The 23884-nt window shown below is 34.8% G+C and overlaps 1 protein-coding gene across 1 annotated transcript in view; it reads right to left on the reverse strand.

The window, feature by feature from the left end:
• The window catches only part of LOC752040 (ankyrin repeat domain-containing protein 12), an 84776-nt gene that overhangs the window by 36368 nt on the left and 24524 nt on the right, over window positions 1–23884 (reverse strand). Inside the window, exon 3 of the mRNA XM_030975147.1 lies at window positions 9463–9519. The gene's annotated coding sequence lies outside the window, so the exon portion shown is untranslated. The remainder of the gene's footprint in view (window positions 1–9462; window positions 9520–23884) is intronic.

Below are 23884 nucleotides of genomic sequence, written 5' to 3' on the forward strand. Positions count from 1 at the left end.
TTGCATGTTCGCTTGATGCACTGCTGCCTGAATTAAAAATAGAAAATGACAAGATCGAAGGATCTGGAAACATTATGTGCATGCCATTAAAGATTCATCTATATGCACAGCGCACTAGGTGGTACCATGAACCTAGGAATATCACATACTCTATCAGCATAGCTTGCACCTCATTATATTCTGTCTATTTCAAAGTTTCACCACCATAATTCAAAACAAAACCATTACAGCAGTTTCCACATGTCTTTACACGTTCATCGTAAAACATGCAGACTTACGGTACCTAGAGATGCAGATTACAAGATTTCCATACGATACCCTGGTGTTGAAATTCTTTCTATTCTTCTTGTAAGCTGTGGTAGGTGTGGCTTTATTTAGACTGATAAATGACTTATACCCTTGATTTCCTATTCCAAAACAAATATAGCCATGGTCTGCTAATGTTAATAAGCTATTAGTGTTAGCTTTATAAATTGTAATTGTTCAGGGATGTTTCAGATAGAGGGAAACCATCTGAGATTATGTCTAAAAATATAATGTTACAAACTTTTTTACATGTGATTAAAACAGCAAGATGCCAAGGGTTTCTATGGAGAAGAAGAAAAAAAAGGGGAAAAATATTATGGTTAGACTATTTACCTTCCTTCTTAGTTGAATTTAAACACAGTATAGGCTAATGTAGGCTTATGTTTTAATGAATTTTATTCTATTACATTTTTGCATAAAAATCCTCATACATTCATATGACATTTCCCCCCCCCCCCCTTTGTATTGATGAGAATGCATTGTATTGATGAGAACGCATTGTATTGATGAGAACGCAAGGCACCTCAGCTTATATTTAAGGTCACAAAATGCATGAGTGGTTGCTTTAAAAACGTTGCCATATGGAGCTAACTTTGCACTCAGTGCCATGAGCAACTGCCATTACCACATGTAGTCATATAGCATGTCAGGGATCGCCTTCAACTTTCATATATAGCACCAGCCTCCTATTCAGGGATCAACATCTGAAGTTTTATATGTGCATCTCCAATCATTTTCTTTCGTTGTTTAATTATTCTATTACTGAAAAGAGGATAAGTTGAAAGATGGATTTCCTGAAACAAATGTGAGACATTTGTACAGACACACAAACACACAGACATACAATTATGAAATGGCGTCAAATGTACAGTTTCCCAAAATGTTACAGTGTATCCTACATGTAGCAAGTGTATTTGGCCTATTTTTTAAAGAAGAAACAAATCTGCTGATAATTATATAGAACATTTGACTTGGCCTGTAACTTGAGAGGATCTGTTAATGATTTATGAGAAGAGACATTTGATTTTTGGATTTTTGTTTTAACCCTACAGCTACACTACAGCAGTTTGCACTGTGGTGAAGGTTTTGGCTCACTGCTTGCGAACCACACCCCTTCACATGGCTAGAACATACTATACATGTATGAAGAAAACTGTCTACGGATGGTCTTGTAATGATATCCTTCCACAAGTCATCATCATTTGGCCGAGGCCTACTCTAAAATGGAGCCCAAGTCCTCTTTGCCAGAGTAATACCAAACATGGTGTTCACTATAAGGCTATGAATTTGTTCAAAATCAGGACATCCAAGTAACTGACAACCTGCGAAACTTACAAAGTTGGTCTATGGTCTCATGGACTCTCATACATTTTTTCGGAAGTTTCATAATCTATGAAAGTCTTCTGGACTATAGCCACCAAAATCTATTTTCCAAAACCTGTGAACAAAAGAAATACTTGGACGAGGAAAAAAAATGGGGAAAAATTTATTTGTCTGAAAGTCATACAACATTTATAGCAATAAATAAAATGGCATCTGTCCATTTATATTTTTTGCTGCTTAGGATTTTTGTTGTGGCTTTTGGCCGCCTTAGGTATGTTAGTCAAGAACATAGCAATTCAGACAGAGGGGTCTACTTTGACATTTTGATCAACTTGTCTAACTCTTGTTAATCTGAGACAAAGCAAGAGTATAACATGTTGAAAGGGTTTTAAAATGTATGGAAAAGTACCAATAGGCCTCCTATACAGACTGTACTTGTGAAGGCTAGCAGGTCCGCCTGATCCGACAACTGACGGGACATGTAACCGTAGAGAACGAAACATAAGGGAGAAGATTCACATGCCTCGACGGTAATTAATCCATCCTGTGTAGACAGCAGTGTAGATTGAATCATCCACTCACTTCCATCTATACCAGTTATTCATTTCATAATCATCATCATAGTCCAGGGGAACAAACTAGAGAAAGAGATCCGTAAATGGACACTGGTTGTGGATTACTTCAATAAACTTAAAACCTCGAACCAGGAATATGGTGGATTGATAAGGGGTACACAAGCCATATTTCAAAGAAAAGTTAAAGAGATTATAAACAACTTGCCTACCAGTTATTCATTTCATAATCATTCATAGTCCAGGGGAACAAACCGGAGAAAGAGATCCATTAATGGACACTGGTTGTAGATTACTTCAATAAAATTAAAAGTAGCTTGAACCAGGAGTATGGTGGATAAAGGGTTTCCTCGAAACACAAGCTATGTTGCAAAGAAAAGTTTAAGAGATTGTAAACAACGTGCCTCCCCTGTGATACAGGGAAACACTGTCTTGACACAATTGAGTTGTTTTTGCATCATTGATTCATTATACTTACTTTATGGCTACCATTAATCAACCATAGACACGTTGTAGACACTTAAGAATGTTTACTTGATGTGTCAACCTCCAACAACCAATCTTGATGTATGAGCTGTTAAAAACACACTGCACATGGATTATCCACTGGCTAAACGCTTCTGGGAACTTGAAAAGATGGATTCTTCAGTTAAGCTTTTAATCCTCTCACATCCTCATCATTACAATGCTACATAACTTAAGATAAAATCCCCCCCCCCCCCTCAGTGACACATCAACCAACAAACACTATCAGATAGCCAGACTAATGGGCAAAACATTAAAAGCATTGAACTTCTGAAGCAGGAAAGACAGTAAGCCCCTAGCTGGCTTCTGGGAATCCAATTATTCACACTTGGGAATTGGAGCAGAACAACAAGTCTTATTTTTAGTCAACATGTAAATTGCTGAGTCATTTTCATTATAATCATCATCATATTTCTTTACAAACAAGTACTAACTTTAATGGTTAGTTTCAGTTCCCTTTCCTCTGAGTATTTTTTCAAGACTGTGAAAAGGGAGATGACTGTAAAAATGCTCACATTAATATAATCCATTCGCTCACAAGTGAAGGGCAACCAACACTGCATCTGGGCATACTAACATTCAAACTTGCAGATAAAATTTAATAAGTATTGTGCAAATTTGTTTTGAGCATACAGTACATGAATGCTTGCAGCAGTATGACATTTAACCTTTTCTCGGGCAAACATACAATTTAAATGGCAAAAAACAGGTGCAGCATCGTAGAAGTTCATGCAAGTAAATGAAAAAATTGGAGGACCTACAATCATTAAGTACATGCTTTAAGTTTGTTTGTAGACCTTATACTGTTTATACAATTATTAAAATTGGCCGAAGACAAGTTAGCTGCCTAATCACTTTCCATACATTATAACATACATGTATTGATTTGAATGGCACTGAAGTGATATCATATAAAATTCTGATGATGACAATGATGATGATGATTTTGATAATAATAATAACAATACTAATAATAATAATAATTATTATTATAATAACTACAACAATAAAGATGAGTTGATGACAATAATCATAATAAAAACAGCTCTTTTTTCCCCTTCTTTAATACAGTAATTCCCCATTTATAATTGTGATCGTTAACTTGCAGCTAATATAATCTAAATATTACCTGAAATTAACATTACATCATATTCATTAAAAAAAAACAAATATGCCCATTATCAGAAGCTCATTCGAAATTCCAAATACTAACAAATAATTGGTAGATCCATATTTGGATGGCATTGTGCAATGGCTGGTTTACATGTTGAAGCAACTGGAAGAATAGAAACTGAAACTTGTTTTATCTTGAAGTGGAAATCTTGGTTGGCAGAGTTATTAGATGCATCCTAACAATTGTCAATCATAATCATATCGAGATCCTGGTTATGTTTTCTTCTGGGCCAACTTCCTCTTACAGGACGGACATTCCAATGGTATTCAAATAATGATGGAAACAAATTTGAGCAGTAGGAAATAACACTCTTGATATCAGGAAAGCACAGGCTCTGAAAAAAAATGATCTATGAAATTCTACAATTTTAGTCTTTCATTGTATATCAGAAATGACTATAAGTGAACAAATTCTCTGAATAGGGATTTGAATACTGAAAAGTAACCACAACTAAAAGTCAATCTGACTTTATTTTCTGAAAGTCACAACAAAATGGAACCATGATGAAATTGGGCAATGCAATGTTTGACATTAGGTACAGCGTGGAAGAGGTAAATTTAGGATAAAATCAAATAATTCTTATTCCAAGAGATGCAAGAGATACACTATAGATCTACGGTTGGGAAAGCAGCGCGAAATGTTTCCCTCGTCTTTGCTTGAATAATCATGAATAGCAGCCTTGCACTATTGTGGGTGAAAGTAAGTAACAAAAGGGTATTACCTCACTGTGTATCCCTTTACGAATCTATTGACAAATTGATTAGATTCCAACAATACAAGTACAGGTTGGTCTTAAATGAAGTCACTTTGGAAGGTACTGTTCACACAACCCTCATAACTCAGTAAAACACACTGCACTTAATTATTATTATTTCTACACAGACGTGAAGATACATATCCGGTGTGAACCCCACCATTTTTCTAAATTTGCAAATTGTGGCCGAGCATCGTAGATTTAAAGTGTATTGTAAAAAGGGCAAGCATGAGTGATGATTGTGGCATGGTACATCAACTGTATGTGGCAGTGTGGACAACTTTAAACATATAAAATGGGCTCAATATAGACACAGATCAAATCAATAGTTTTCAAATTACATGTGTCAAACAAGGAAACATCTACAGTGTAGTAAAACTTGTTGATGACTTACATCATAACGTTCAAACGTACCACCCCAAAAAATGTATACTATAAATATACATGACTGATATTTACATGCCTCTATTTCCTCAACTGGTATTCTTTCAAAGGAAATTGCATGATGAACAGATTTGGACAACTACAAAGTCAATCGTTACGAAGTTTGCACAATTCTCTAGCATTATTAGGTTTTCATAATACATTTACAATTTTACATGCAATATAAAATCTTGGCTGTTCGTTTTGCAGGAACATCAAATTTGTCTCCACACTCTCAAATGCTCCATATTGTGAGTCACACTACCACTACTACTAGTACCAGCAGAAAATATAAAAAATGACAAAATATAATATGTCTATCTCACAAAAACATAAACTGACAAAGGTTTAAAATGGAGTGGTTTGAAAGTGATCTACATGCATGTCCTTCTGTTGCCAACCAACGCTCAATAATTCATGAGCATATTGCCTTGAAAAAGGTTAAATTATGCCATTCACTCCCTGTTCATGCAAAAAGATTTAATCTTGTCTTTGTAAAGATCTGCATAGATTTAATCTTTCTCATTATCACATACATGTACATGGAGGCTGAATTGAAATTAGAAACAAGATTTTTGCAATCCTAACATCTTCCCCTTTAAAAATTATAAAACAGAATTCCTTTTACATAATATCACTGAATGAAACCAGGCATCCGGCTTGAATCAATAACAATTAAAGCATAGCAATATTGCATGAAGTGGCTTTCGTTCTCGTTCACTAGAACTGTTGAGGCGATCCCTAACAGTTACACAGGATACAGCCAGCTCTAGTAAACAGGAAAGCAGCGGCCGAGCTCGGCTGCGGGTTCCATTATCATCCCTGCTGCTTTATGCACACAAAACATTCAATGCACTTGATGGGCTTCTTGCCAATCATACACAAGAGCAGTATAGGCTTTTTACATTGCGAAATGTATGTCTATTTCACTACAGGGTGTGCTTGCATTTTTGACCTTTGCACAGCCATCGCAAATTTGATTTATCTGAATAAATTGGTAGACTATTACCCATGTTTATACCTTCATAAAAAGTTATAAGCCCCTCAACAAGTAAAGAACAAAGGTGTAGAATATGTGTGGGATCAAAATCAATATGTGCTTGGCCACTTTTCATCTATTATTCAGTCACAAATATGAGGCCTGCCGTGTGAGAATCTAACCCTCATATGTTTACAAAGCGTTACAATTTGAAATACTGGTAGAAGGATAAAAATTGAAAATAACATTCAGCTTAGTAAATTTAAACAAAATAGTGATTCATAATAAGCTTAATTCATAATATGAGAAACATCCGACATATAATATGTAAATTAATCTTGTCCTAACTTGTAATTGTAGGCCTGATCACTATCAAAACAACAACATGAAATAAATTCTTGTGAATTTGTCACAAATTGCAAAGGTAAACATATGGTTAACACAAATAAAATAATAAATGAATAAAATAACAACATGAATAGAATAACATATTGTGAAGACAAGTTTTATTCACTAACACAATGACAAACAATTAATACACTCCTTGCAGTGTTTTTTAAAACATGATTCATTGTGAACACAAGTCTCATGTATTTTCGAGAATTTGAGTGCTTGGAGAAGGCCAATATATTTATGATAAATGATATGTGTTTCAATGAGAATTGAAAGAATGGGTTTAAGAAATCAACATAATTCGTATCATTAAAAGTATTAAAAAAATATTCTCCTTTCATATTTCATGACGAATATATTACACATGACATTCAGGCCTATCTTTTAATTCAGTTTAAATGCATACCAGGCCTACCAGTACATATGTATATGATAGGCCCTGGGTGTAGGTAGGTATAATTTCAAAAGCTTTCGTTACAACAGGATAGTCAATTGCACATCCACACACATTCAACTGCCATGCCTTTTCAAAGTCAACTATATCTGATCGGGTCACATTTCTGAAATCAAGAGAATAAGTGAGGTATATAATTGATATTATGTCACATAATTTATCTCATCTCATGGCAAAGCCGAATGAGAAAGACAGAGGGCCATACAATAATTGTATATAATAATATTCAGTCAGAAGTTTGTATTTTCTCAAGAGGATTTTTGTAGAATATATTCAACAGCACAAAGGAAAAAGAGGGGGGGGGGTGGTAGACTTTAAAAGTAAGCCTACGATATTGTTTGTTTGTGTCCCTGATCTTTTCACACCCACATACCCTGAAATGAATTATGATTATTTACTTGTTTATTTCATCTACACAGTAACAAAGAAGAGAACTTCTTCTAACCCCTTTCTTCCACGAGCCTATCATCAATCAGGATCCTCACAAACAGCTGACCAATATGACAAGGCTTTTGGATCTATAAAGCAAGGATTTGATATATTGGACTCGGATGACGATTCATCTCCTCGACCTGTCAATATCTCAAAATCAAATTTAATCAGATGCTCCCCTATACCCAAAACCCAGGTGTAAAAAGCAAAGAAAATCCCCAGGAGTGATGCAGCAATATTAATCAAATATTCTCCACTCTGCGCTAGCTGCAGCATGTTGAGTACCGAAAGCACAGTTGTGTGAACAAAGCAACAGGCATGTTCAGTTGTTCACACGTATCATACCAAATGCCCAAAATAAAATGAATGATTCAAAATAAACTGAATGATTCTAACTAAATATTAGCTTTATGAAACATTAGCCTTTTACTGCCATAATACACACAAATAAATCATGGGTTATTACGATCATAAATTTTCAAATGTGCAGGTAGAATGTGTTCAAAGTTGGAGCGCATTGTACATGAAAGTTGAAGCGCATTGTACATGTAAGTTTGCCTACATGTATTGACATGTAGACATAGACCTACATAATGTTCATGGGTGTGATCAAAATAATAATAATACACCTGTAGGGCCTATTTGCTCATGATTTAGTGCTGAAGATGATACCCCTACATCTAAAACATACATATATAATCCAAATATGGTTGAAAAGGGAAACAAATGTAATTTAGACGACTTAACAACCTAATGTATTTTATGGTCTACTATTCATGACTACAATATCACATAATTTGTTTGTCCATAGCGTACAAGTTTTGCAATATAAATCAAAATATATAATACATTATACACTGTAATGTATATGACCAATATATTTATTTAACTATGAACATATCATAAATATGGAACATCTTCAAATTACCCTAGCCTTTGGGGTGTATAAAATGAAAAATGAAATACCATCTCTGGAATCATAATTCATGTTTGTGTTAATGCTGTGTATGAACATGAATTCACAAGCTGGGTTGAATGAGGCCTTTTCATTATCCCCCACCACCATGATCAAGACAGAGCTGTTGCCTCAGCTCAGAGTATGAGTCATTTTGCCTGAGTGTGTGTGTGTGTGCATCGCAGGCAGAAGGGCATAACCCAGAATACAAATTCCTTTTTCCATTATAAATGCTGATCACAGCTTGTTTGTCACGACTTATAGCTGTCACATAGGCATCACTAGTCTCTTATCAAAACCTTAATACACTACAGCAACAAAAAAATTACTGCGAACATTCAACATTGTTTCCGTATAAAAAAAATTGAGCATATTATTTTTTTCTTTCTGATACTGCATATCATAAACCTTGCAAATTGTTCATCACAGCTGTTTTCGTGTAAAGGAACTATCACGGCTTTTAATAACTACGATGCTGTGATTTGATTATTTTGCAGGATTGACTTTTTGTGAATCTTGTCCACTTGCGAGAGATTTCTTGCAAGATGCATAAAGTGTCAGGTTTTACCAGTTCCAATGAGTATGGGGTACATATATTTTGATTATACTTCAATACTTATATCAGTTAGAAATCAACAGGCCAAACCTATTCCTGATTTGAGCCTGTTCACATATACCGGTACATCCACAATGTATGTCAATGTGAACAGTATTTTTTTGGTCATCACAAGGTCAATATCAATTTTGAAAAAAAAAAAATGTTTGGAGTTCTGCAGTATGCCACATGCCACCGAAAAGGGAAAAGAGAAGTACTTGTAGTACTGTACAGTCTTTCCAGACACATTTAGTTTCGTTCTCGTGACATGACTTGTCTTATAAAGGCGGTCGGGTCGGGATCAATACTTAGTCAAATGAAATGTCATTGATCGTGATCACATTATCAGTTACTATGCAAAGTTGTGAACATGTACCATGACAACGAGTTATTGTTATATTCTATGATGATAACGTCTACTGCAAGAAGAAAACTAAGTATCACATTAGATCTATGGTTAACGCCCTTTTGGCTCCCAGCAGTGACAATACACAGGCCTACATGCATATATGCTTTAGCACTTCAAATACATGGTGTAATGTTCATAGTCCATTTTATTTCTCAATATGATACTTACATTATGTGTATAAAGTTCATCCTGTATCGCAGCTGTCTATGGAGTAGTTTCCTTTTCCTGCACATATCAAATAAAAATGGAAATAAATGTAATTCATAAGTTAGCAGCTTGATTCTGATCATGTGATAAAGATAATATGTAACTGGCAACATTCTTAATAAAACTTTGCTTGGTGAACTATGGTATATTGTGGAGAAAAGAGAAGAAGAAAAAAGTGCAGAAAAAACAACATGTCTTTAAATCTAGACTACGTCTATTTCTGGACGGGATAAAGTCTATTCATGTGAGACATAAAAGAAATACAATAAGTGCAGATGTTTACATTGTATGTTGCCACAGAGAAATACTTCCTGCATTTAATTCCATCTGCTAATCACCCCCCTCTCTCTCTATCTCTCTCTCTCTGTCTTTCTTACTCTCCCTCTCACTCTCTCCCTTTCGCCACATTAATCACTCTCTCTCTCTCTACCTTTCCTGCCATCTATCTATACATTCATAATATTCATTATAAATCTTTATTTGTTTCTTCATTCTTCTCCTCAATTCAAAATCAATAAATCTCCACATCACCACACAAACTCTACTTGTGTGAAAAATCTTGAAAGTAGTGTGCATTTATAATTAGACCTGAAAATACTTGAAATATAGAAAAAATATTTTCTTAATCTGATATACCATGAGCCATAGCCTGGAAAAAGAAATTATTATTGACAGTCCTTGCCACTCTTTGATAATTACACAACCTAGATTTGTGGAATAGATTATTTGCTAATTTGTATTTTCATAACACAGTGAAAAGGAACCTTTGTTTATTTTCAGTTTAAAGCACAATATCATATTCACACAATAATGTTTGAACTGCCTGATTAAATTTGCAATAATCGTTGGCCATTTCCTGTGTAATATGTTTGTACTACAACAGCCATCTGATTTATGAGTTTAGGATTATTTCTTATTACAAAAGATCATAAATCTAATATTTGTTTAATCGCAATTCTACTATCTTCTTACAATGATTGATTTAATTTTCAGACCTACATCGTATCTGATAACATCTTATGATCACATATTAATTTGAACAGTTTGAAAAAAAGAAGGATGATAAGAACTGAGAGGATCCGTTATCCCTCAAATTAAACACAAAGTCATTTCCACGGAGCAATCCATTCCAACCAAATAATGAAAAAACAAAAACTAATTTAAAATCAGATTTTGAGTGATATTGATTTTATTTCCACCCATTTAATGCAACAACCTGTATAAATCATTCTGTTTTGACACAAAATACATTAATGTTTTTCTATCGTTTTCAAGTGCAATGATTTTTTCTTCATTTGAAAACAATTTCATCAGGCAAACAGATATAAAAATAGCTCAAGATTCTCATCACTTGACAGAAGAAGAAGAAGAAAAGGTAAAAAAACACCTCGGTAGATATTTGATGGATATCCCCCAGCAACATATAAATGACAGAGACACTGGCCTGCAAAATGCAAAAAGAAAATTAGTTTTTCCTGTTTATCTCTGGTTGTGGTCAGAAGACTCAGAGGCAGAGGCTACATGACTCATCATATCATATCTGATGTCTTAAGACCCTGTCTCGTTTGCGACTAATTCGGGATATGATGCGAGAGTAGGCTTAGGCACAAGAGTTGTTATTGTAATGAGAGTACAAATTACGGTAGGTCAATTTCTAAATACTTAATTTAATTTGAAGTAACGCATGTATACATACTGGTACTTATTCAATTATTCATACTGTTCCAATGTACATGTAAATGTATCTTTCAAAGGATTTTTTCCATAATACTTATTACGATTATCATGTTTATGTTTTGTAAAACAAAATATTCAACTATTATATATATATTCAAATAAACAAAATTCTCTCATAAATACAAATACCAATCACAAGTTTGAAAGGGCTGTACAACACTTGCTCCTGTACAATAATTACTCTGCATTGTTTTATACGTCACTACCGCCACTATATTTAACCCTAACCCTAAACACAACCTTAAATCCAATGGCAATCCTAACCCTACCCTATATACCCTTGAAGAAATAAAGCCAGCAAGGACGTAACAATCATTGCAGTCCTGAGCAAATGCAAGGTCACCGTATGAAAGAGATGAACCATTATCTAAAAGGTCAGGATCATTTATAATGAATTACGGCACAATGAAAGCTACATGTATAACAAATGTAAATAATCATGTAAATTACAAATCATCTGCTATAAAACACAATCTACTACAGAAACTGTTTAAAGATGAATAACGCCTCCTGGCTATCCACAAAGAATATGTGAAATAATAATAATAATAAGATTAAATTATTTCTCGTTATTTAGTTGGGATTTAATTTTTGAAAAGAAATACAATAGGTTTTCGTCATCCTTTACTATTCCTTGCATAACAAAGTAAATACTGTTGAATCTGCAATTCCTATTTCAATTTAAAAAGTCAGCACACGAAAAAATACAGAATAAATAATAATAATAATGACAAGATCAAATTATTTCTCTTTTGGGATTGAAAAGAAATACAATATGTTTCCATCAACCTATACTACTCTTTGCATGACAAAGTTAGTACTGTTGAATCTGCAATTACTATTTGAATTTAAAAAGTCAGCACTTGAAAAAAAAGACAGAATATAGACTACATTGTGCTTCAAGCCTGCAGGTTGATGAAAAAGTAATCAAACACAAGTGTTTTGAGATTGGATTGCAACAACCGAACTTAAAATGAACCAACAATCTGTGAAACAAAATATATATATATTCATATGTAGGAGGCTTCACGTCAGCCACAGGGGGAAAAAGAACAGTGCAATATTTCTTAAAAAGAAAAGCAATCATGAGGCCCATTCACACATCCAAAACACCATTTTGAAAAATCATCAATTTTTTTGGTTTACCGTGTACACTACTGTAAAAACCCATAAAAAAAACGTAGAACTTTGCTCATACCGACTTTTTGGTGAGTAGTGCGCATGCGCGACTTGTCGGTGCCCTGCATTCGTTAACACGGAAGCGAAGAGACCGGGAGTCACGGGAGCAAAAATCGATATGTTACCAAAGTTTGCTTTTACACTGCAAAAAAACATCTGTGAAACTTCAGTTTAAAAAAAAACACACTTCAGAGGTGGATTTTTTTATTTCGATACACACCGGAATGTGAGAAAAATCAATGTTTTATGGCAGTGTAAATGCAGCTTCTAACTGTAAGTCTTCTCTTCTCTCAGGCTCTGAACAGGGACTCACTGCCATCACAATAACAACCTTCTCATAGCAACACACACCAGGGAATGCTATAAATATCATGCAATAAGCAGAGCAAGACTGTCTCTTCATAAATCACTGATGGTCTCCATATGTCACTAATAATTCCATCAATATTTTGTACTGGAATATTAAAGTTGCAAGTATTAATAACTAAGCAAGGCTACATGCACGTATAATGAAGCTAAATTGATTCAAAATTACTCTTTAGATGATCAACAACATCATTTTTTTTTTTATTGAAGGCAATTTGAGAGAAGAAAAGAAGAAACCCTTTTGTAATAGTCTTGTTATAAAGAAACCTTTCAACAATGTGATTTATTGAATCTTTGAAATAAACGTGTACAGTGTATCAGATGGATATTATGAAGTTGGAAATAGAATGAATACAATCCATGTTTACCGCAGTAAGAGTAAATATAAAATACCTAAAATTATGACAATCTTAACTTCAGTAGAGTAATACCAACTGCCACTGATTTTCCATATCATATGACTCGAAAATGGACTCAAGTATTATGATATTTAGAAATGCTCTTTGGTATTAAAGGAACATTGGCGTCCCCTTTGATTGAATTAGGCATATCCTGAAGTTAGTTTTGAAAGTTTGAAGTAACTGATCAGGGAATAATTTTCCTCAAATTTTTTGATTAGCAATTTCAGCCGATGGATAAATATTTCAAATGAAATTCTGTACATTTCTATGGAAGAAAACTGCTACACAAAAGATATTTTGTATAGCAGTCATGCAAAAATGCATAGCAAATGGCGATGCGATACCAGGAAAATTATTCCCTGCTGATGACATAAATCTATCCATTCGTTTTCAACAACCAATACAAGTGTTTGATAAACTAGATCACCTATTCAAGTAATTCTACTGATGCAATGGTAAGTTTTAAATTAAAAGTCATTAAAATCAATCAAAATGAAATTGTAACAGGAAATTTAAAAAAAAACAGTAATAAAAATCAAGCAAATTAAATGAATTGTTGAAATATAAGAATCAGAAGTATTCAAATCATTTTTTTGATATTGCAAAACTTATTTATTTTATTTATTTATTTAAAAATATTTATACAGGATGACAATATCAACCAAGGCTGTTTTTCAATATTGGTCCTGTATATATACATACATGGTAAAATACAAACAATGAAATACAAAATATAAATGAAATAAAAAAAATCATTGAAATATGCAAAACATGAATAGATTACATGGATATTGAATAATATAACATTTTATAAAATAACCAGCAACTAGAAACATGAATTCACATTCGTAAATTGATTATGATTATAAATTCTTCACACTTTCAATCCCTTGGCTTAGCCAGCGTTCAATTCAAACAGGGACATGCTACTGTATGAGGAGGAACCATTTCTAATTTATGCCATGCCAGTCAGTTCAGGTTGTCATGGGTTCAATAGAAAGAGCTACATTCACATGTACTTTTCAAACTTCAACCCTGACATAATGTCTCAAGATTTCCCCCTTTTTTGTGAAAGTGGATAAGAATTTTACTCTGGAAAATTGTTACCTGGGGGGATAAAAATTCGCTACTCAATTTTCTGTGTGAGTAACGCAGTAATCAATTCTCCTGGGCATGCATGCTATTTCTGGGAAACCTAGATCAATATCCAATTTGCTCTGATGGATGGTGACAACAAGGGAAGAAGGGGAAACGGGATGAGAGAGGGGGAGAGAGGGAGAGAGAGGGGGAAGAGGGAGAGAGAGGGGGAAGAGAGAGAGAGAGCATGTGTAGAGAGAGAGAGAGAGGGGGGAGAGAGAGAGAGAGAGAGAGAGAGAGAGAGAGAGAGTTGGAGCAGGAGAGAAGGGGGAGGGGAGAGAAGGGGAGGGGGAGAGAAGGGGAGGGGGAGAGGGAGCAAAATGATAGGGAGGGAATATTGGCTACATGATACACAAACAGAGAGGAAAGTAAAAAGGAGGGTATAAACACAAAATGTATGAAGAACTAGTATGAAGTGGATAACTCCAAGAAAACAATATTTTTTAATTAGTACCATCTCTGGAAAGGCTCCATTCCTTTGGATGTTTTTCTTTGCTTTCAATATGTGTTTGCACAATCTATAACCGCCACAGGATTTCCGAATTATGTACTTGAATGCATTTCCGAAAAGAGCAAGTACGCCTGATACTGATAATATACACACAAGGATATTATGGATATACCATGTCTTTGGTCTTTGAAGATTATTATTGGTCTTTGAAGTTATTACAGGCAAAGTAGGTACACAACTCCCTAATGCTTGACTAACATCCAATTTGATTTCCTTGACACTTGACTTTGTCCTTAAAGAGAAGGTTAAGTTCTGGGAAGAGGTGAACAATAATCTGTGAGTGTATCTTTGTATTTTAATACAAGTGTGGAAGAACATCAGATAAAAAAATGTTCCCTGAAAAGCGTGGCTCTTCAAATGCCTTCATATTCTAAATATGGCATGCAACATCATAAAAATTGGGACGGATTTTTATGCCACATGTTTCTGTAGTCCCATATACATCTATCTGTCTACAGTTCTTATAACTATACCATGACTGGGCCAAATTTCTTATCATTTTCATGATTCCAGAACCTTGCAGTACACACCAATACTTTTTTTTGCTAGTTGAACAACATTTTCTGATCAATCCCACAATGTTTCTTTCACGATGCAATCGCATGAACAGAACTCAACTTCATCTTTAAGTGCCCACTTTCTTTGTTCTTCCCCTTATAGATAATAATCTGGAAATCTAGTATTTAAAAAAAAATTTTTTTTTGGGGGGGGGGGGTAGGGGCTCTTACAGATTCAACCAAATTGCTTGTAATCGAAGCCTCACCCAAACTCTCAAGTAGGCAGGCAGTGAGAGTTTCAGGAACACGCTCAAGCATTCTTGAACAGGATTGAATACATTCAAGGTGAACTACATCACAGCTTTGAACTTGAAGCCACCCCCTCCCCCCTCCTCTTATAACGCTGACCTCTCATAATAGCAAGCTACTGATTGATGTGTCTAAGCTTCAGCCCATCTTTCTTGGCATCTGGCTGAATGACTGGAGCAAGAATTTCTGCATGCCCTCAAAGGTCACAGTCTTAAAGTGACACTACCATCTTTTACCCAAGCAGACTGGTGGTCCGACATGTGACTGTAGTTCGTTTTTTGAATTTCATTACGGAATAACAGCTATCTCTGGGGGTATATCGCATTAAAGGTATAGACCGGTAGGAATACTTCAACCTAAATTCGCAAAAGAGCAGAAATACATGCCCAAATGTTTAATGTTGAAGTGCATTCGCAATATCTATGCAGGCCGGATCGATATGATAATTTACCAAATACATCAATTAGTAGGAGGTTTCTCGGCAAAATTTGTATCATCGCGTATTAGTCAAAACATATTCTTTCACATGATTGGTAATAAGAGCTTCAATTTTATTTTTTGAGAGGGGGGCGTTTCCAAAACTGGTCTATACTTTTAAGGAAAGTCTTTGTGTTTTCTCTTGCTGAAGACCCTAGAACATGTTGTATGTTTAAAATATTCCATGTTATTGTAGTCTATAGTATTAACAAGTGAACTTCATCTTACCGAGTTCGATATTCAAATATATACCTGGAATATATACATTACACATAGTTGTGAACAGTATTGTATCACAATATATTTTGTATATATATTATGTCTAAAAAGTGTGTGCACTGTGCTTTGAACTACCAACAGTTTTGAGAAATCAGAATGAACTGAATGAAGGAATTAAATTTACTGAGAAAAGTCTCATTCTTGATGAATCTTTGGCTATTTCTTTTCACCACTCTTTTTCAAATAAGTTAAGAGCAGGGACCCCCTGAAAATGTGGTGCCAAACATATACATGGGAACAACAGCGACACAAATACAAATTCACTTGAACTTGGTCTTTTGTGCTTTCCACATTTTCCCACCGTTCCAATCCATTCTGCATGGGCGCGTTTTCAAAATAACTAGGCAAAGCGCTTTACAACTAAAGGTCAAGGCTTCAAGGTTGAGGCTCAAAGGGGTACATCACATGTATCCAGTTATTTGACTGCATTTACTCTTCTATTTTCTTGGGAAAATGTGTAAAATATCAATTTTCTCTTGTAGCAATTGATTTAGACAAAAACCCAGAGGGCTATTGGATTTGATGTCTACAGTCTATTTTTTGCATTGTATCTATATGCACAGCATGTATAGATGATAATCATTGTTTGTACCCACCCCTCTCTGGCTCTGAGCAATTTATTGCAGTTGAGAGATATAGGGACTGTCTAATGCACATGGACATTTGTCCTTGGATGCAGCAGGTAAATAGTGATAGAGGGTTAGTTATTGATTGATAGATCTCGCTTGATTACATTCCACTTGGGGTTGGAATTACTGGATCAGGAAATTGTGTATCCAAAGGTCACACCGCTTTAAAGGAACAATACACCGCTTTGAACCCGTCACGGAAATCAAAGGTGACATGCAAGGCAAGGTGTACGGCGGTCTCAGTATCATGCCTTCTCTATATTCTTGCAAAGAGCATTAATAAACTCCTTTGACCCACCCTGCATTTTTCCCCTCTTTCCAGGCCATACAATACTCAGATAGTAGGCAGATTCAATCACGGATTTACTCCATGATTAAATGTACACGAATGACATCTCTTATCTGGTCATCACACCTAAAAAAGCAAAGTTCAAGAGATAATTTGCAACAATTAAAGGTAATACAAAGTTTTGGGAATTTGAAAATTAGATGGTGGTGATTTTTTTCAATTTTAATAATTTGGATGTCCCTGTGAATGTAATATAAGCACTAGAAAATTTAGCCCCTAAAACACTTCTGCTTTGGAGAAAAATTGAATATCAAAATTTACCGGTGCTCCCGGTAAATTCTGATAAATTTCAAATAGCGCCGTACGGCTGTACAATGGTAGCTGCAATCATGACAATTTCAGAATATATGTAGTTGTGATATAATTTCCAAACAGGAATAGCTAATCGGTCGATTTTAGTCAAGAAACATTGTTTCATAGCTTAATTAATATCTTGACCTTGAGAGGGAGCTATACAACATAAAGAGTTTATTTATAATTTCATAACTTTAGAATCGATTTCAACGGCGACAACGATCACTGAATATTGTAGGGTCGCATATGCTTCCAATATGTTCATTTAAACCAAATTCATGACCCCATACCAAAACTTTGTATTACCTTTGAACAAAGGAATAGCCTATGGGTGAATCCACTTTATTTTTGTATTTGCACTCTAGGTTCTCAAATAACAAGCTCCTTATTTTACACCTACTGTATATCTATGTACCATAAACTAAATTACAGATACATTTTAAAGCTGACCACGGAGCTTACACAGAGCTCCCTGAGCTGACCTATAACATTTCTAATTTTTGTCAAAATTAAATGACATTTTTAAGTGTCAACACCAATTTCAGCTTCTTTCATTAGATTACACATTCCCATTTTTAAATGCCCACTTTCACAATTTCCATCTTTAGTGCAAGAGCCATGAATTGGCATTCGTCATGCTGTTTGCATCTGGAATGCAAATTTGCGAAACATAGCAGATCAAACAAATGTCTGATTTTCTTTTTATTTTATGGCAACAGCTGTGCCGCAAATTCCCAAGACAGGGAAAAGAGGAAGAAGGGATGGCAAAAAAAAAACCAGCGCTCTTCAAATAGTCTGAGAGAAATGAAAACTAGACTTTGTTCCAGACAAATTTCTTTAACTTTTACTGCACATGCAACAAAGGCTCTGCAAAAAGTAGTACATTTATGTGATTCTTTCCTGTACATGAATTGGACTGTTTTATTCATTCAAAGGTGAGCCTAATTTGCCAACGAGGTATGCTTTGTTTTTCATTACTTTTTGTTACAAAGGGAAAGTTCATATTATGACTATGAAGTATGAATGAAAATAGGCATTCAGCTTTGCAGATAAAAAAAATGTGCAATGTACGTTGAATAACTGCTTGCACATACTAATAATTACTTTAAAACACACGGTCCGTTGTTGGAACAAAGAAGGCTGAAAATCTTATATCAATGACCCAATCTTACGATAAAATGAACAAATTTTTAGATACAATCTTCACATATATAAAATGTCTCATGAACAAGAGAACAAACGACTCATAAAAAATATCAACAAGAACTAGCCTCTAGGTAATAACAAGATTATCTTCATTTTTTTTTTCAATGAAGAATTAGCATACAATGAAGGGGGTGAAGGAAAATGATGGGATTCCTGGAAAGCAGACTAAATGGGCACTCAGATGAAAGGCAAATAAGTCTCTTCACTGAATGTCAAGTGGTGTCCTCAGGGAAGGTCTCTGCTTCAATCTCATTCCAACCAAGATTCAAGATGCAATGGCAAGAAAGAAAGAAACAAAAGAGCGAGAGAGAGAGAGAGAGAGAGGCAACTATTGTATGATACCGGCCTTAGATTGTTGGCATAATTGCATCTTCCATAATCCAGGCATGCCTTCATTCAAAGACAGTGAAAGTCACTCCAATCATAATCGCAATAGAAAGCCAATTGTGAATAAACTTTGACCTTCATGTTAGATTTTTAAGTATTTTCAGCTTCATAAAAATCACTATGATATCAAAAAATGCTATTGTGTTTAAAGTAATGTGTAACACTGACGATATTATGTTTGCGTAGCTTGATAATCTTTAAGTTAAATCATACCTTTTTTTTGGGGGGGGGGGGGGAGGGGTAGGAAGGGGTAGTCTTAATTCAGGCATGCTTCATACGAGGTTGCTTGTCATTAGTGCTTTCACCCCCCCCCCCCAAAAAAAAAAAAAGTGCTGGCCATAGCACACAATGATCAATATCATATCAAACTTAAGATATTCCAGATCTAAGGGATTTTGTAAATGAATGCACATAAATTAACCTAGTAACATTTCACAAGAACCCCTAGAGGCCTTGGGACCATAATTTATTCAGAATAAAAGACAGACAAGAACGAGTACGTGGATGATTCATCCTTTCCTTCTCGTCACCATCGTGTCTGCATAGCTCACCAAGAAGCTATACAAGTTCGTACATCATGTTCAAAGCTACTTGAGATCACCTTCATGTCGCCTTCGTGGTGACATGCCTACTTCATCTTGCGCCCACAATGTAGGCCTACAATACTAGTGTATCAGAATGAAACACGAATTATTACTATTTTTTGTTGTTGTTATTGTTGTTATCGTTGTTGTTCACGGGAGATATTTCAATATGTCATTGTAGTTGTAGAGAGTCAGTAAATGTGAAATTTCATCGGCAGTAATGTTTTCTTCCTTTCAAGAAAAAAAAAAGTTCGGAGTAGAAATTCAAACATATTTTACCATATATTGTCAGCCTACATACCACATATATATACAGATGACCCTTTATCTGAAATGTATTGAATTTTTCTGTGTTGACTGTTGATGTGTGGAAGTATGTTCCTGTTTTAATGATTGATAAAAGCTACAGCTACAGTGAATGAACGAGTAGACAAAGGAGGATAATGTTCATTAAACGTAAACATTCAGTTGCTTTCCAAAATGAATCATGGGGGAGAATAAGCAAATATTAATCACTATATGTCATAGGCCTATGTACCATTGTAAATAGGGATTTCACTGTAATGCGGTTCAGCATTTATTCGTAAGAGTGAAATGAACTGTGATGGCTTTATTTATTTCCCTCCTAAAGTAAAGCGGTAAACCTCTCCTGCAATTGTGTTACAACAAAATTTACAATGGTTTTGTTGTCCTTCAACCACATCCTTTGTCTGTGATTACGCAGGAAACCTTCCACTTTGGTACGATTGTGACCATATTTGGCATTCCACAATATGTTGGCTCAATGCTTGCCTTGTATTCATTGGTCAGCCTAGTCATGCACCTGTGGCGCTGCAGGAGACCTTTGGCATTGGCAAATATTCACTTGCTGGCTGCTGCTGCATCACAAGTGTGCCATGTATCATGAGTATTAAAGGGATGACTAGCATTTATTCAATTCCATGATTCCATAATAAAAACAGTAACATCAACATGCAGTAAATATAATAGAAGTACTACTTATGCACAATTATTATATTTTGATTGCAGTTATCAAAAGAGTAAAATATTGACAGTAAAAAATAGGAATGTGGTTGCTGTATAAAAACCTGACTGGGTTTGTCTGGACAGCCACCATGTAATGAGATAGATTCACATAAACAGTAAAATTAGTAAAAGAATAATACAAAATGATATATGAATAAACAATAACAAAAACAAACAAAAAACAAATAGAACATAAACAAAAACAAAAAAACCCGAACCAAAATTGCACTGTGGAGTAAAATGAGTACTGTTACAATGTAAGATCATTGGGTGAAGATATATTTTTTAAGCTTTCTTTTAAATGCATTCAAACTATTGACAGAAGTATGACAATCAAGCACGTATGACAATTATTATCATTTTGGCTCAATCACATTGAGAAGTCTATTATCTGTATTACAAAGTCAGCTTCTACAAATATTATATAGTTCTATTCTTACACACTATTTTGAGAATTGAAGTGTGGGGAATTTTTTTCTTCTTCAAGTTATACTATATCATACTCAGATGTTTCATGGAACAAACATTGTCTCAACGTGCCCCCAAATACTCATAATCTTGATTTTATGATTTTGTGAATTCTGTGTATCATCATCGTCATGCATGTTGGCTACAAATACAAAACACTGCAAAGTTTTGCCTCACTTATTTTCCTTCAAACCATGAATACAAACAAATGCCTTTAAAGTTGGCTATATACTGGTACTAGTGTGTGTCTGCAGCCATGCAGTAGACTGCGCATCTAATGAAATCCGGAAGATTCCTGATGCAATACAGTATTTCACAATGCCAGAATTGCATTCCATGAATTTTTATGATCTAGCTCCGATGGATGAATGGCAAATGATGAATACTGGTGTTTACAGTTCACTGAAGTGGTTTAATAGAAACTCTTTAGTGACTCAGGCTGAAAGAAAATGCTGAAAGAAAATGCTGAATTATTATCAGAGAAGGAAACTGTGCAAACATGCACCTCCCATATCCTTTCTTTCAGCACAGCATTGTTATGATGGGGTCATACATTACATTCAAGACAAAGCCAGAGGTTAGGAAAAGTGGAACACACATTATGAATTTAAGTATAATGTGTGCCTGTGCATTTTAGTCAATTATAGACCATTTTCGTAATGTCACCAAATCTAATGCATACATTATTTCATTCACCTGTTAAATATCTGTATCTCAATAGTCAGTAAGCAAATTGCATACAGTACTTGTTGCTAGGTAGGACAAACATTATGGCTTGCCCTACCTAACAACATGAAGTATATGTATTTAGCATTCTGACATTTGAAATACAATTATTCATTACTGGTGAATGAAATATTTGTATTGAGGCACTTCAGGCATCAGATTTGGTTACATTTATATGAAAATGGTCTGATATTGCACTACATACAGCGCTAGATTTCAAATTTTAAAAATAAATAACACTGAAAGTGACTTAAGCAATCTGTGATCACCAGCACAAAATGCTGGAATGAGAGGAAAAGTTACTCTGCAATCACAAGGGAATAAACTTAAAGGTAAAGACCAGTATTGGAAATGCCCCAATTTAAAAAAATGAAATGGAAGCTCTCATTACCAATCATGTGAAAGAATATGTTTTGACTAATACATGATGATAAAAAATTTGCCGGGAAACCGCCTACTAATTCATATATTTGGTAAATTTGTTTCTCTCATGGTCTGTGAGAGATATAGCGTAGTCCCATATACATCTTTCTGTGTATAGTGCTTGTAACTTTACGAAGAATGGGCCAAATTTCTTATCATTTTGATGATTCCAGAACCTTGCAGATGCTAGATGATCAACCTTTTCTGATCGATTCCACAACGTTTCTTTCAAAATGCAATCGCATGACCATAACTGGTCTTTACCTTTAACTGAAATTCATATTTTCTCAATTAATTCATTAGAAAAATTTATACGGCACCGCTACTCTATTAATATATTGAAGTGTGATGTGATGAAGAAAAAAAGACTCCTAACAGTGAGTGCTACTTTACAGACACACAATAAAATAAAAAATAGTTTTCTAAACGACACAAAATCTTGAAAAGGATGAATATAGCAAGAAAAGAGGATTAGAATGGAAGAGGCACTTAAGCTGTGAGGAAGTGAAACTCGATAACACACTAATATTATTATCTTATTTATTGGCAAATAAAACTGGCATAGTCTTCCCCTTAGCAAATCATTTGAACAGAAGACCGGGGAAATAAACAAACTTATTTCTGACCTCTTGTTTTATTTTCATCATCAAGCAGGATATTCACCTAACAAGTTCTCTGAAGACGGGACGTCCGGTCTTGATGTAAAATAATAGAGGCCTTCCGCTCTACCTGTAGACCTGGTGTTTTGGCTCTGTATGGACAGAACTACAGGAATTCTGTAAAACTCATCACCACTGCTTACATCTGCCTGCCCCGCCCCCCCCCCCCCAAAAAAAACCCCTCTCCATATGGATGGAAGAGTGTAGTGTAAGGTGCTATAATCAATCGTTATGAATACAAAGTTTAATTTAGGAATTATTGTGATAAAAAAATACACAATTGTGTGTTTATTTTCTTCTTTTTTTCCTTCAAATGAACTTTTTCATGTACAGTATCTCAAAGTTTTGCTTGGCAAAACCTGCATTACCAAATATAACATTTACTGTTGATCTCACAGGAATTATCCCCAAGGACATCCATACAATACGGTCTGAAATAAAACATCTCAGCTTTACTAACACTCTAATCAGGTGCTGTTCAGGTGTAAGTTACATTTTGTGCATTGTGCATATATTTGTATACAGTAAACTTAATATGTTGAAATAGCAAAATACACTGTAGCAATAGCAATAACCCAGCAAAAAATCAAAATGAACACTTAAATATCACTTCACTGTGATCAAGAGCTAATTGAACCAAAGTATGACCTCATTTTCTTTAAATACCTGCAAAAAAAACATGTGCACAATTCAGCCTCTACATTCACAATTAATTTGAATTCACATCCTCATAATATGT

The sequence above is a fragment of the Strongylocentrotus purpuratus genome, unplaced genomic scaffold, assembly GCF_000002235.5.
Source record: "Strongylocentrotus purpuratus isolate Spur 01 unplaced genomic scaffold, Spur_5.0 spur5_scaffold_8, whole genome shotgun sequence".
In the NCBI taxonomy this organism is placed as follows: Eukaryota; Metazoa; Echinodermata; class Echinoidea; order Camarodonta; family Strongylocentrotidae; genus Strongylocentrotus; species Strongylocentrotus purpuratus.